This window comes from Manis pentadactyla, chromosome 6 (genome assembly GCF_030020395.1).
Source record: "Manis pentadactyla isolate mManPen7 chromosome 6, mManPen7.hap1, whole genome shotgun sequence".
In the NCBI taxonomy this organism is placed as follows: Eukaryota; Metazoa; Chordata; class Mammalia; order Pholidota; family Manidae; genus Manis; species Manis pentadactyla.
Genome location: NC_080024.1, coordinates 3,183,054 through 3,194,582, shown reverse-complemented (window position 1 = coordinate 3,194,582; position 11,529 = coordinate 3,183,054). Strand labels below are relative to the sequence as shown.

Sequence of the window (11,529 nt, the reverse complement as noted above, 5' to 3'; positions counted from 1 at the left end):
CGGAGTGGAGCGTCAAACTTCATTGCCCGAATTCTTCCCCTTCAGTTTGAACCACTTCTGCTCAGTTCCTGAGTCCCTGAGAGCGAGAGCTCTTAGTGAAGCTGATTGAGGGAAAGACAAGTGCTCACTGGCCCCTGCCTCACATGGCCTGAAGCTTCTGGAACCCCAGGAGCCTGAGGGGTCTGATTGTTCCAGAGGCAAGGGCTCCATTCTTCCAGAGATTTCTCATTCTTCTCGGCTGGCCTTTCTGGCTAATTAGCGGTCCTTCTAAGCACTTACCCAAATCTGCTTCCTTATGAGTTCAGGTGAGGGGGAAGCACAGACTGAGTATGCAGACCTCACATTTCTGAGTCCTTGACCATGGGGCAGGAACAGGCAAACGCAAGTGCTAGGCTTCTGGGTCCTGCCCCCTAACACGTCGTCCTGGGAGAGAAAGCAGGTGACCTCAGACCAACCCAAGACAGCGGGGGTCTGAGCTGAGCTGGGTGCCAGTGTCTCTGAACACAGTAAGGGCCTACGAATGGTGAAAACACAAGCGGGGGGATGGCCCAGAAGAAGCAAAGCTCTCCGTGGGGCGACACAGCCCCTCTGAACCCCAGGCCCGCTTTCCCACGGCCTCTTCCCAATGATCCTCCATCCCCAGAAGGAGCGAGAACTGGGTGGTGGGGGCAGGGCTGGAAAACACCCAGCAGTTCAAGTGGAAATCAAAGGCTTTATCAAAATACATAATTATGATTACTGAATAGTATTTATTGTTGATGGTGTCCTTTGCTGTACAGAAGCTTTTTAGTTTGATGTAGTCCCGCTTGTTTATTTTTGTTTTTATTTCCCTTGCCAGGGGAAACGTGTCCAGAAAAAAATCACTCATGCTTATGCTTATGAGATTTTTGCCCATGTTTTCTTCCAAGAGTTTTATAGTATGGTTTTATGTCTTATATGTAGGTCTTTAATCCGTTTCAAGTTTACTTTTTTATATGGTCTTAGGGAGTGAACCAGTTTCATTCTCTAGCCGTCCAGTTTTCTCAACACCAGTTATGGAAGAGACTGTCTTTTTCTCATTGTATATTCATGACTCCTTTGTTATATATTAATTGACCATATATATATGAGTGTATGGGTTTATTTCTGGGCTCTCTATTCTGTTCCATTGATCTTTGGATCTGTTCGTGTGCATATACCATATTTTTTGTAATCACTGTAGCTTTGTAGTATAGCTTGAGGTCAGGGAGTATGATACCCCTAGTTTTGTTCTTCTTTCTCAAGATTGCTTTGGCTTTTCAGCGTCTTTTGTAGTTCCATATAAATTTCAGGATTATTTGCTCTAGTTCTTTGAAAAATGCCATTGGTATTTTGATAGAGATTGCACTAAATCTGTACATTGCTTTAGGCACGATGGCCATTTTGACAATATTAATTCTTCCTATCCATGAGCATGGAATAGATTTCCGTTTATTTGTGTCTTCTTCAAGTTCTTTGTCTACAGTTCATCACTGTCTACAGTTTTTGGAGAACAGATCTTGCAGAGTATAGATCTTTCACGTCCTTGGTTAGGTTTATTTCTGGTATTTTATTTTTTTTGACACAGTTCTAAATGGAATTGTTTTCTTGATTTCTCTTTCTGGTAGTTTGTTGTTAGTATATAGGAATGTAACAGATTTCTCTATATTGATTTTGTAGCCCATAACTTTGGTAAATCCAATTATCAGTTCTAGTAGTTTTTTGGTGGAGTCTTTATAGAGTTTTCGATATATACTGTTACCATAATAAAGGTCATATACAACAAACCCACAACTACTATCATACTCAATGGCAAAAGGCTGAAAGCTTCTCCTCTAAGATCAGGGACAAAACAAGGACACCCCCTCTCACCACTTTTATTCACCATAGTGCTTGCAGTCCTAGCCATGGCTATTAGACAAGATAAAGAGATAAAAGGCATCCAAATTGGTAAGGAAGAAGTAAACTGTTACTATTTGCAGATGACAGGAAATGCCTTTCTGAGCTGAGATCCAACAGGGTGTAGGACCAGGCCAGGCGAGGGGGAGGGGGGACACCAGTCAGAAAGGGCTGGAACTCCAAGAGCAGGGAGGGGGCGGCAGGATGAGGTTGGGAGACAGTGGGTGGGCGGTTTGGGGTGGTTCTGACCCTGGAAGAAACCCAGCTCACGGTCAGCATGTGTCCTCCCACATGGAGGGCAGTCACATGGCCCTCTACACTGAAGCGCTGGCCGGAAGCAGGTCCGGTGACACCTCCTCAAAGGCCCTGACTAGGATTCCTGGCCCAGCTGAACAGCCACAGAGCCAAGACGGTGCTTGCAAAAGAGGGATTTTTCTGAATGTTCCAGATTCATAAAATAAAAAAGTTATTCAGGATCTGATGAAAATATAATTTCTTGTAATTTACAGATAGCTTAGAGGAGATGGCTGAGATTTGGGGCAGTATTTTCCATGTGTTCAATTTCCTGTATGTTCATATCAAAAATCCAGTTGCCCTGTTTGCTGCATGCCAAACTTGGCTGAAGGATTTAGACAGGGGAAAATGAGGGTGGCTTTGACTGCTGCCTGCTGGTGAGCTACAGGACCCAGGAGGGGACAGGGGACAGGGGACAGCAGGCCTTTCTGCACTAATCCTGGAGTCTGTATCCAAGAGGAAGCCGGTAGTTTCTGACAATGGAGGGTGCTCCCCAGTGGGCCAGAGACCTCCTCTTCCCTGGGGTTCTCATCTGTGAGCAGAGATCAGGCTAAGTCCAAGCCCAGCCCTCATGGGATTTGCCTGCCCAGCTACCCCTGGAGATGGGGGACTCTCAAACTGTGAAATTAAAGGACCTTCCTCCAAAGACATCTTCCATGGTGAGCTTCCTGCTGGCACGGCCCACACAGTGATGCTGCCCTCCTCCCTGTATCTGCCCCTAAGTCCCCGCAGTCAGGGGCTCCTGGCAGTGACTTGAAGACAAGGTGGGGAGAAGTCCTCTACTGCCCTCTGGTGTCCACCCATCAGACAGATTCTCCAGAGTCCCTGATGGCTGAGTGAGAGGCTCACTACTGGAGAGGAAAGCCCCTGTGTGACCTTGGGTCTGCGCCACCCCCTCTCTGGGCATGAGACCTCCTCATCTGTAAGAGACAGGATTGAACCACACAGTCTTAAGAAAGAGAATTCCAGCCCCAAGCAAGTAAACAAGAAGGATAGCCTCAGGGGCAAGGGCAGAAGTTAGGGAGGCAGAGGTCCCACCAAGGAGCATGCTAGGAGCCCTGCAAAGCTGGGGAGGGGAGAGGGGGTCAGGGCCCCAAGCATAAGGCCCAGGAAACCAAGAATGTCAGGGTGAGGAGGAACAAACCCCAAATCCTGGATAGGAGCTACCCCTCCCCACTACCTACCCCCACTTCTGTGTCCCCTCCTAGTTCTCCTGAACGAGCTAAGTTAAAAAGTCAAGATATTCTGAACTGGATCCTTTGCAATAGAAGACATTATTGAGAAGATTGGCAACATTTGGAAGAGTTCTCATAATTAGATAAAGCCATCTACCCGTTACTGATTTTGATGTTCTGATACAGTTTTGTAGAAGATTGTCCTTGTTGATGTGAAATACACACGGCACACCTGCAACACACAAATGGAGGAAGAGTTCTTTGTATCATTCCTGCAAATTTCTGCAATTTTGAGATTGTTTCAACAATTTAAAATTCCTTAATTCTAAATTTTCTCTTAAACAGTGCATGCATCCTTTGACTCAGCAACTCAATTTTAAGATTTTATTCTACAAATATATTGGTGTAAGTATGTATGTACAATGATATTGATGTATCATTATAAATATGTATATGCCGATGATATTAATTATTATCTACAATACAACTTATGGCAGAAATATTTAAAGTAGCAAAAAATCAAAAGCTAACTGATAAAATAATTCCAGTAAACTCAGGCAGTGGATACTCTGGAACCATTGAAAAGAATGCATCAGGTCTCTACTAATAGTAGTTAATATTTACCAAGCACTCACCCCCGGGTGGGTCTTATCCAAGTGCTTTATGAAAACTGATTCAGAGCAATCCTGTCATGTAGCTCCTCTTACTATCTCCACGGTGTAGAGAGGCTTGAGCCTGGGGGACGTTAAGTAACATGCTCAGGACCACATAGCCAGGAGATAATACCCCTGGCTGGAAGTCCGACTCTTGCCGTTGGTTCCAAAGTCTGTATACTTAATTGACCACACACACAACAATTGGGGAAGAATATGCTAGACACATTAGTAATACTTGCCTTTGGGGAGTGGGGTCAGAGTAGGAGTAAAAGCAGATTTGACTTTTCATTTTACTGTTCATATTCTTTACCATATATAATCATATAACAAACACCATCAATTGGTTTTGTGCATTTTTTAAAACCCACTAATTTAAATAAATAAGCACTGAAGCATAAAAACACTAAAAAAGAAAGACAGTGGGGGAGGGAGAGAGAGAAAGGAACAACTTCTGTCCTTAAAGAACCTACAGTTCTGACACCAACTTTTAAGGGATTTATTAATTTCATAAGCAATAGTACAATATCTGGTAAGGAAATGAAAAGCGTAAAAACCAGTTAACGTGGCAACTGGTTGAGTGTCCTTCTGGGCCTTGCACACCCCAGTTGATAGTGTTTGGTGAGATCCAGTCCTTGGGCGCCCAGGTTCCTGACGTGTCCCATTCGCTTACAGGGCTTCAGGGGGCAGGGCCAGGCAACCCCCACCCCGCTCCAGTCCTACCCTGCGCAGCACTCTGTGGCTCCCTCCCAGTCGTCTCCTGTGACAGATGAGATGTGAGATGCAGTTTCCTCTGCTGTAAAATGGTCAAGTATCTCTATTCACCTGGTAACATTGATTGCTTACGCACTTATTCATATTCCGAGCCTCGTTTTGCAGCTGGGGAAACTGAATTTCAAAAGGTGGTCCTCGGGGAAAGAATGCACTTTCTGTTTGGTCTTTAAGGCAAGTGAAAGGGAGGAAGAGAGAGGTGAGACCGCGACCGCCTGAAGTCCACGGGAGTTCGGAAGCGCAGGTGCCTGGATAGGCAGGCGCGCCTGGGATGGGCGGGGTCTCAGCGCCCCTGAGCGCCCCGCCCGCGCTCCGACCTTGACCCCGCGGCTGCGTGACCCGCAGGATGTTCTCTACGCCCTGGCGCCGCGCGGGATGAAGGCGCTGAGGCCCCGGGACCTGCGCCAGGGAGCCCTTGGCATTCCCACCTGCTCGATGGCTCTGGGCAGGGCGCTTTCCTGAGCCTCGGTTTCCCCACCTGGAAAGCAGGGGTACCCGGCGATCTCCCTGCAGAGCTGAGGTGGGAAGTGGAAAAGGCCCCGCGCTCCGAGGGCGCGCCCAGAGGCGGCCCCCAGCGCGGGAGCCGAGGTGTCCGCCCCGCCCCCTGCCCCCACCCGGAGGTGCCGGGAGCTCCCGGACCTGCGCGGGGCGGGGCGCAGGCCTCCTGACCCGCGCGGGGCGCACCCGCCCTCGCCCGCTGCCCGCTGCCGCCACCGGGCAGGTCCGAGCCCCGCCGCTGCGCCCTGCGCCCTGCTCCCTGCCCGCCTTCCACCTGCGCTTCCCGGCCTCTCCCAGGGCGCCCAGACCAGACGCCCTGCCTCGAGTCCCTCAGGACCGGCGAGAGCGGCCCCCGGGTCTGGGCCACGGCCTGCACGCCCCCCCGGAAAGGAGCCGGTGAGTGGCGCGAGAAGGTCCCCCCAGAGCAGGGGACCCCGGCTTAGCGAGTGTCCGAGGTTATGGGTGCAGCTCCAGGAGTCTGCAAATGCCCCCGGTGGCCGCCTGGCCTCGGTGCAGGCTGGTGAGGAGGGTGCACCCTTAACGCAGAACCCTAAACCCAGGCTTCGCGGATACCCCAGTCTGACGGCTCTGCGTCCTCAGGGAGCCTGTTTTGTGGTGTGATCAAGGCCTGCTGCAGGTCCCCATGCAGGCGGAGCTGGCAGCTGACCTCACAGGACACTCGGGCTGGCCACCCGGGGCCCATGGCTGTCTGGGGGGACCCTCCCTGACTGCCATTCGCGTCTTGGGGGACAGAGCCCAGATGATGTCTTGGTGTGGGAGGAGGTATTCTGGCCCCAGTTCTATTGGAATCATATGTTGCTTGCCTGCAGCCCTCCCCACCCACCGCCACAGTCCTGGCCCACCCACCCTGTAGAGATGTAAGAAGGTGGGTGGGCTTTGGGTATCCTATGGTGGGCACTGGCCCCAGGTCTTTGCCTGAGCTAAACCTCACTTTTAAATCCCCTACGGTTTCACAGGCTCAGACTGTTTCCTACTAACCTTAGCCAAATATTGGAAGCTCCACTTCATTTCCAGTTAGTTTAGGGCCTTTACATTGTCTTTCTTATGTGGCATGTGTTCACAAATCTGATTTACATATTTCTCCCTCAGAGGCTGGAATGCTAATAGGGGAGGTGAGGCCCCACCAGCCCACTCTGGGTGCTGCCCACAGCTGTGAAGGCCCAGACAAAGGCCCAGAGCTTGCAGACCACGGGCAGCTGAGCAGAGCAGTGGCACCTGGGTTCAGCTCACTCACCTCTGACCTCAAAGTCTGTCCCTCCACCTGACTCTTGGCCTGCTCAGCGGACCTCAGCAGGGCCACTTTCCTGGGCAGTAGCCCATGCCCTCCTGGATCCGCAGGCCTAAGCTCCGAACACCTGTAGGTCCCTGTGCTTCCCATAGCCAGAACCAGGCCTGCTGGGAGCCACCCCAAAGGACTGCCTGCGGGGAAGCCATCAGGGGTCTTACTGATCAAGACATTAGTGACTGAAGAGTTAGAACCAGCCAAGTGGGTCTAGTGGGGGGCTTAGGGTGGCAAAGAGGGTTCAGAGCCCTGACGGGAAGGTGGTAGCTTATGTGCCCTGGGATGACAGTGTGGTGACCGCTCGTGTGTGAGCTCGTGTGGTCGGTCAGCCTTCGAGGGCTCTCTTGTTCTTTTAAGAAGCAGCTCCTAGAGGAAGGGCTCTCCTCCCATCCTTTAATTCTAACATCCTGGCATCATACGGGTCTGGACGGCCCCAGTGGGGTCATGGAGCCTGGCTGCTGCCTGTGGTACAGGTGGGAAAGCTGAGACCAGAGACAAGGGGAACCTGTCCCAGGTCACAGAGGTGGCTAGTGCCACACTGAAACGGGAAGCCAGCCCCTGACTCTCAACCCCATCCTGGTCCTGCCACCTCACCCTGGGACCCACCCTGGCTGCGGAGACCAGAGCTGAGGCTTCAGCTGCAAATGTAGAAGCCACATCTGTGCATAAATGTGTCTTACCGGCACTCCCCAGACCAGCGAGGAAGCAGGCAGCAAGCAGGTATGGGCAGCTGCACAATGCCCTCCAGTGCCGTGGCTGCTGGCACCATTCCAGGGCATGCAGGCTGCACCACAGGCGTGCCTGCTGCTCCTGCAGGGTGGGGGTGGGTGCGGGCGGGGGAATCACGTGCTCATTTTGCAGCTGACAAGGGCTGGGGGGGTTGGTTTCTGTCAATGGGTGGCAGGCCCTGCCTGCAGAACTAACCACATGGGCAGCTCTGGGGGCAGCCCCGGGGAAACAGCCTCGGGGTAACAGGGTAGGCAGCAGAACTGGCCCCTGCCTTCCCTCAGGAATGTGCCCCACCTTTATCAGCAAGAGCAACACCACCCGCCCAGATTCCGAGTCTGAGAGCATTCCTGCCATTGTGAGTTGGGTATTTAATGAGCAGCTTTGACCTGCTTTCCAGTGTTACTTGCCCCGATGGGTGACCACTCATGATTGCCATTGTTCCTGGGCTCAGGGGCAGCCAGCCCCAGAGGGGGTCAAGCCAGGTTTCTGTAGGAGGAACCCTTACCCAGATTTCCCTTCAATTTGGCCAAAACATGAACTCCCATCTTTAGCAGATGAAGATGACATTATGTTCAGTGGTCTGGGTCTGGAACGTTCATTTTGTAATGGATTTATATTTATAACTAGTTCCACTGTCTCTCCAACTGGTTAACCTCCATGTCACCCTCCTCTCCATTATAATCTTAAATGACCGGGAAGGCTAATAGTCTCAAAGCCTTAAAAATGCAGTTAATTCTGAGCAGCGGCACAGGCGCAAATTGGAAGTTTTGTTCAGGAACCTCATGACTAGGAGTTATCTACATCGAAATAGATGAAGCAGATAGAGCCTGGTGCCACAGCCCTGCCCGACGCACAGGCACCGGGAGGCTCCCGCAGGCGGACTGCAACACAGCACCCTGCCCCTCTGGGGGCGCAGCAGGGGCCCTGCCCACGTGGCCTCTGGGCGCTGTGGCTGGAGGCGTCTTGGTGAGCAATCAAAATGGGATGTGATGGGGGAGGAGTGAATGACCCTAGGCCGGCTCCTCCATGAGCCCACAGGGGTCCCTGCCAGAGGGGCCCCCCTTCCACCACACCCCAGTGCCCCTCTCAGTGCACCAGCTTGAGGTAAGCCTGAGGGGTTGCTAGCAACACATCCTCAAGATGCCAGTGACTTTGGGTTGTGCATTTTAAATGCTAGAGTCAAACATTTTCTCCATTTAAGATTATTTTCTAAAGATAGTTTTTAAAAAGCTTTAAGCCTCTGCATTTCAATAATTCACTGAATGGGAAAATTCAATCACACTAGATAGAGAACCACGGCACGGACCATTGGCTCTCTACCCCGGGCTGTCCTGGGAACACACTCCCTGCAGCCTGGCACAACCTCCCTCAGCCCCCTGCACCTCCTGCTCACCTGAAAGCAGGACACAGCTGGTTAAAAAATGTTCAGGTAACGTCTGTGTGTGAAGTGCCAATACTCTCTACTTGGTTTAGCTACGGGGGATGCATGTTTCTCAAAATCTGTATGACATCATTTCTGGCTTTAGCAAGCAAAGCCTAGAGAACTCATATCACCTTCCTTAATAACTCAAGAGTCGTCGCCAGAAACTCCATGGTGCTAAGCTGAGATGCAGGGCTACCGCTGAAACAGGGCGGGGAGGTCTGTCCCCTGACTCTACTGGTCTCCCCTGTTGGGTCTCGGCGTGCTTCTGCTGGGCCTCATGCCAGGCAGCCAGCGGGATCTCCTCCCCTCTCCATCCTGTCAGGAGCCCCCTCCCCAGAGAGGCCACAATCCTCCAGGGCCCTGAATGCACCCAATCCTGGACCTCAGTTACCTTTGCTTCTGAGCTGGGAAACCAAGTAGCTCTATGAGAAAGAAGAAACAGGCTTGGAAGGCGGAGGGGAGCTGGCATCCTGTGTGCGAAGGCGCAGCCTCCAGGCGTGGCTCTCCCGCCCTAATGGCCTCTCCACCCATCACTGACTGAGCCCTGAGAGAGCTGGGCCTGCAGGGTTAGATCAGGTCACTCCTCGCCTTTTGTTCTGTGCTCCTCCTAAGCACCTCAGGATTTAAGTTCCCTGCAAAGGAGGCCTGGAGTTGCGAGCTCCCCGTTAGGAGAGGAGGGGAATGGGGGGCACTCAGCTGACGGGCACTGTGCTTTCATCTGTCCTGAGAACAGAACTCCAGTGAATGTGCTACTTGTGATGCAATGTGTTTTTTTCAAAAATAGTAAAAAATGAAGATTAAAATTCATAGACCCCAGTCATCCATCAAAAAAGAACGTTCTGTTCTGATTTTTTTTAAACCAGAAACTATGTGCCCTAGAGGAACATCAAGAATGAGTTTTGTTTTAATGTTTTCTTGTCCAAAATCTAAATTCAACTGTAAATGAAAGCAGTTTGAGTGATTCTGGCCCCTCACAGCCACCCATTAACGTGTCAGGCACAGTCCACATTTTGCTTGAGGGGGAAATATTGAGGGTTTTCTGCAAAAAGGTATTAAAAAATTATTTTTCATCGATTTTAGTTGACAGTGATGGGACTTCTGTGGAAATTTTCATTTTAAATGTCATCTGGGTTCTGTCCAGAAAATGTCCCTTTTCATAATGAGCAAAAGGGAAGTATAGTTCTAGCACAGATGTTTTGTTAACATTTCCACGGTGAACATGTTTGAATGGTCCGCAGACTGAGAGATGCTCCCCAGAATCCAGAAGCAGGTGGAGGCTTTCGGCCGCCAGGGACAATCCCTGTGAGAGCAGCCAGATTGGACCCCGTGCCTGCTGGGCCTGAGAGGCTGAGTTTCATCCTCAGTGACGACGTGCTGAGGTCACACAGTGGTTCTCAAACTCCCTGTACCCACAGCAGAACCCGTCCTGCAAACTGCATCTTGCCCCAAGCCTCACCCACAGCCGCGCCTGGGGCGAGGGTTCCCAGGGAACCGGGAGCACTCCGTGTGCCAGAGAAAGACCAAGTGGCCGTCCTCACGGAGTCAGTGATGACTAATGTGACAGCAGCAGCTGCTAGGAGGTGTGAACAAGAGTCTAACGGTGGCGGGCTGGGGCGGCGGGGTGAGCGGGCCACCCCCTTGGGGAGGCAGGTGGAGCTCTGCACACCCCCTCGCTCCAGGGGCTCTCATTCAGAGCAGATCGCTCCCTGTGGGCAGTGCCCCCAGTTGTATACCCCCGGTAACGTCAGCATCAGCCTGAGCTGTCCGGCCTGTGTCGTTTCTCAGTAGGAAAAGCCAGCAGGAGGGTCCGCCCTCCTTCTCTGCCCAGCCATGCCCGTGGCTGGCCCTGTCCTGTCACCAGAGCTTTGCTGCTCAGGGGTCGGAGGACCAGCTGCATCGGCCAGCTCCAGTGTGGCCATGGACTGCCTGGGGATCTTGTTAGGTCTGCATTTCTGACAAGCTCCCAGGAGATACCGCGGGTCCACCCGCATGCTCTGAATGGCACACAGGTTCTAAGGTTCTGCTTATCTTGGTTTTGGACACTGGGCTTTTCCTTCTGCTGCCCTGATTGGGATCTGGTTTAGTGTCTTCAAATAGGGCATAAAATGGTCTGAAGTTGGCCTTCCTGGTCAGCAGGGTACCTAACACAGGACATCACACAGTGGGGAGCAGTTCAGACAAATCAGGATCTCGGAGGGTGAGGCCTGGCGGTTGGGACTGGTCACGCTCTGGGCGGCCCTAATGCACCCCAGGCTTGAGAGCTCCCACAACTGGCTTCCCTGGGGAAACAGCTGGCCTTGCTGACGCTGCTGCCCAGAGGTCAGGTTCTCCCCTCTCCTCCCAGTGGGGGAGTGCGTAAATGTTTCCTCCCCAAACAGCTTGACCGCATAGGCATCAGGCTGGTGTGACCTCTCACCCTCCTGAGCCTCTCTCCAGCCTGGAGGGCAGTGAAACCTCCAAGGGTGGGGAGGGTCCCCAACTATTCCTGCCTGGTGAGCCGTCCTCCAGGCCGTCCCACCCCACATTCTCAGAAAGGCCGCCCTAGAAGGCCACACAGGATGCAGGGCCACGCCACAGCCTGCCCGTAAGTCTGAGGTGGAGTTGCCTCCTTCCCTGGTGCTCCCCCCACCAGTTCTGAAGCGGGGAGCCCACCAAGGAGCCAGCTCCTCCGCGTGTCCCCGGGAGCACACTGCTGGGGTGCCCTTGGCAGGGCCCGGCTCTCGGACAGGGCGAGGAGCGTGCCCCTTGCTAGCCACCAATGCTATTTGGCGATGGAAAGAATTTAAG

The 11,529-nt window shown here is 52.4% G+C and overlaps 1 protein-coding gene across 2 annotated transcripts in view; it reads left to right on the top strand.

The window, feature by feature from the left end:
- The first annotated feature begins 5,544 nt into the window (after positions 1-5,544).
- MLPH (melanophilin) overlaps positions 5,545-11,529 on the top strand; it is a 46,556-nt gene continuing 40,571 nt past the window's right edge. For both annotated transcript variants that reach the window (XM_036901089.2, XM_036901086.2), the window contains exon 1: positions 5,545-5,683. The gene's annotated coding sequence lies outside the window, so the exon portion shown is untranslated. The remainder of the gene's footprint in view (positions 5,684-11,529) is intronic.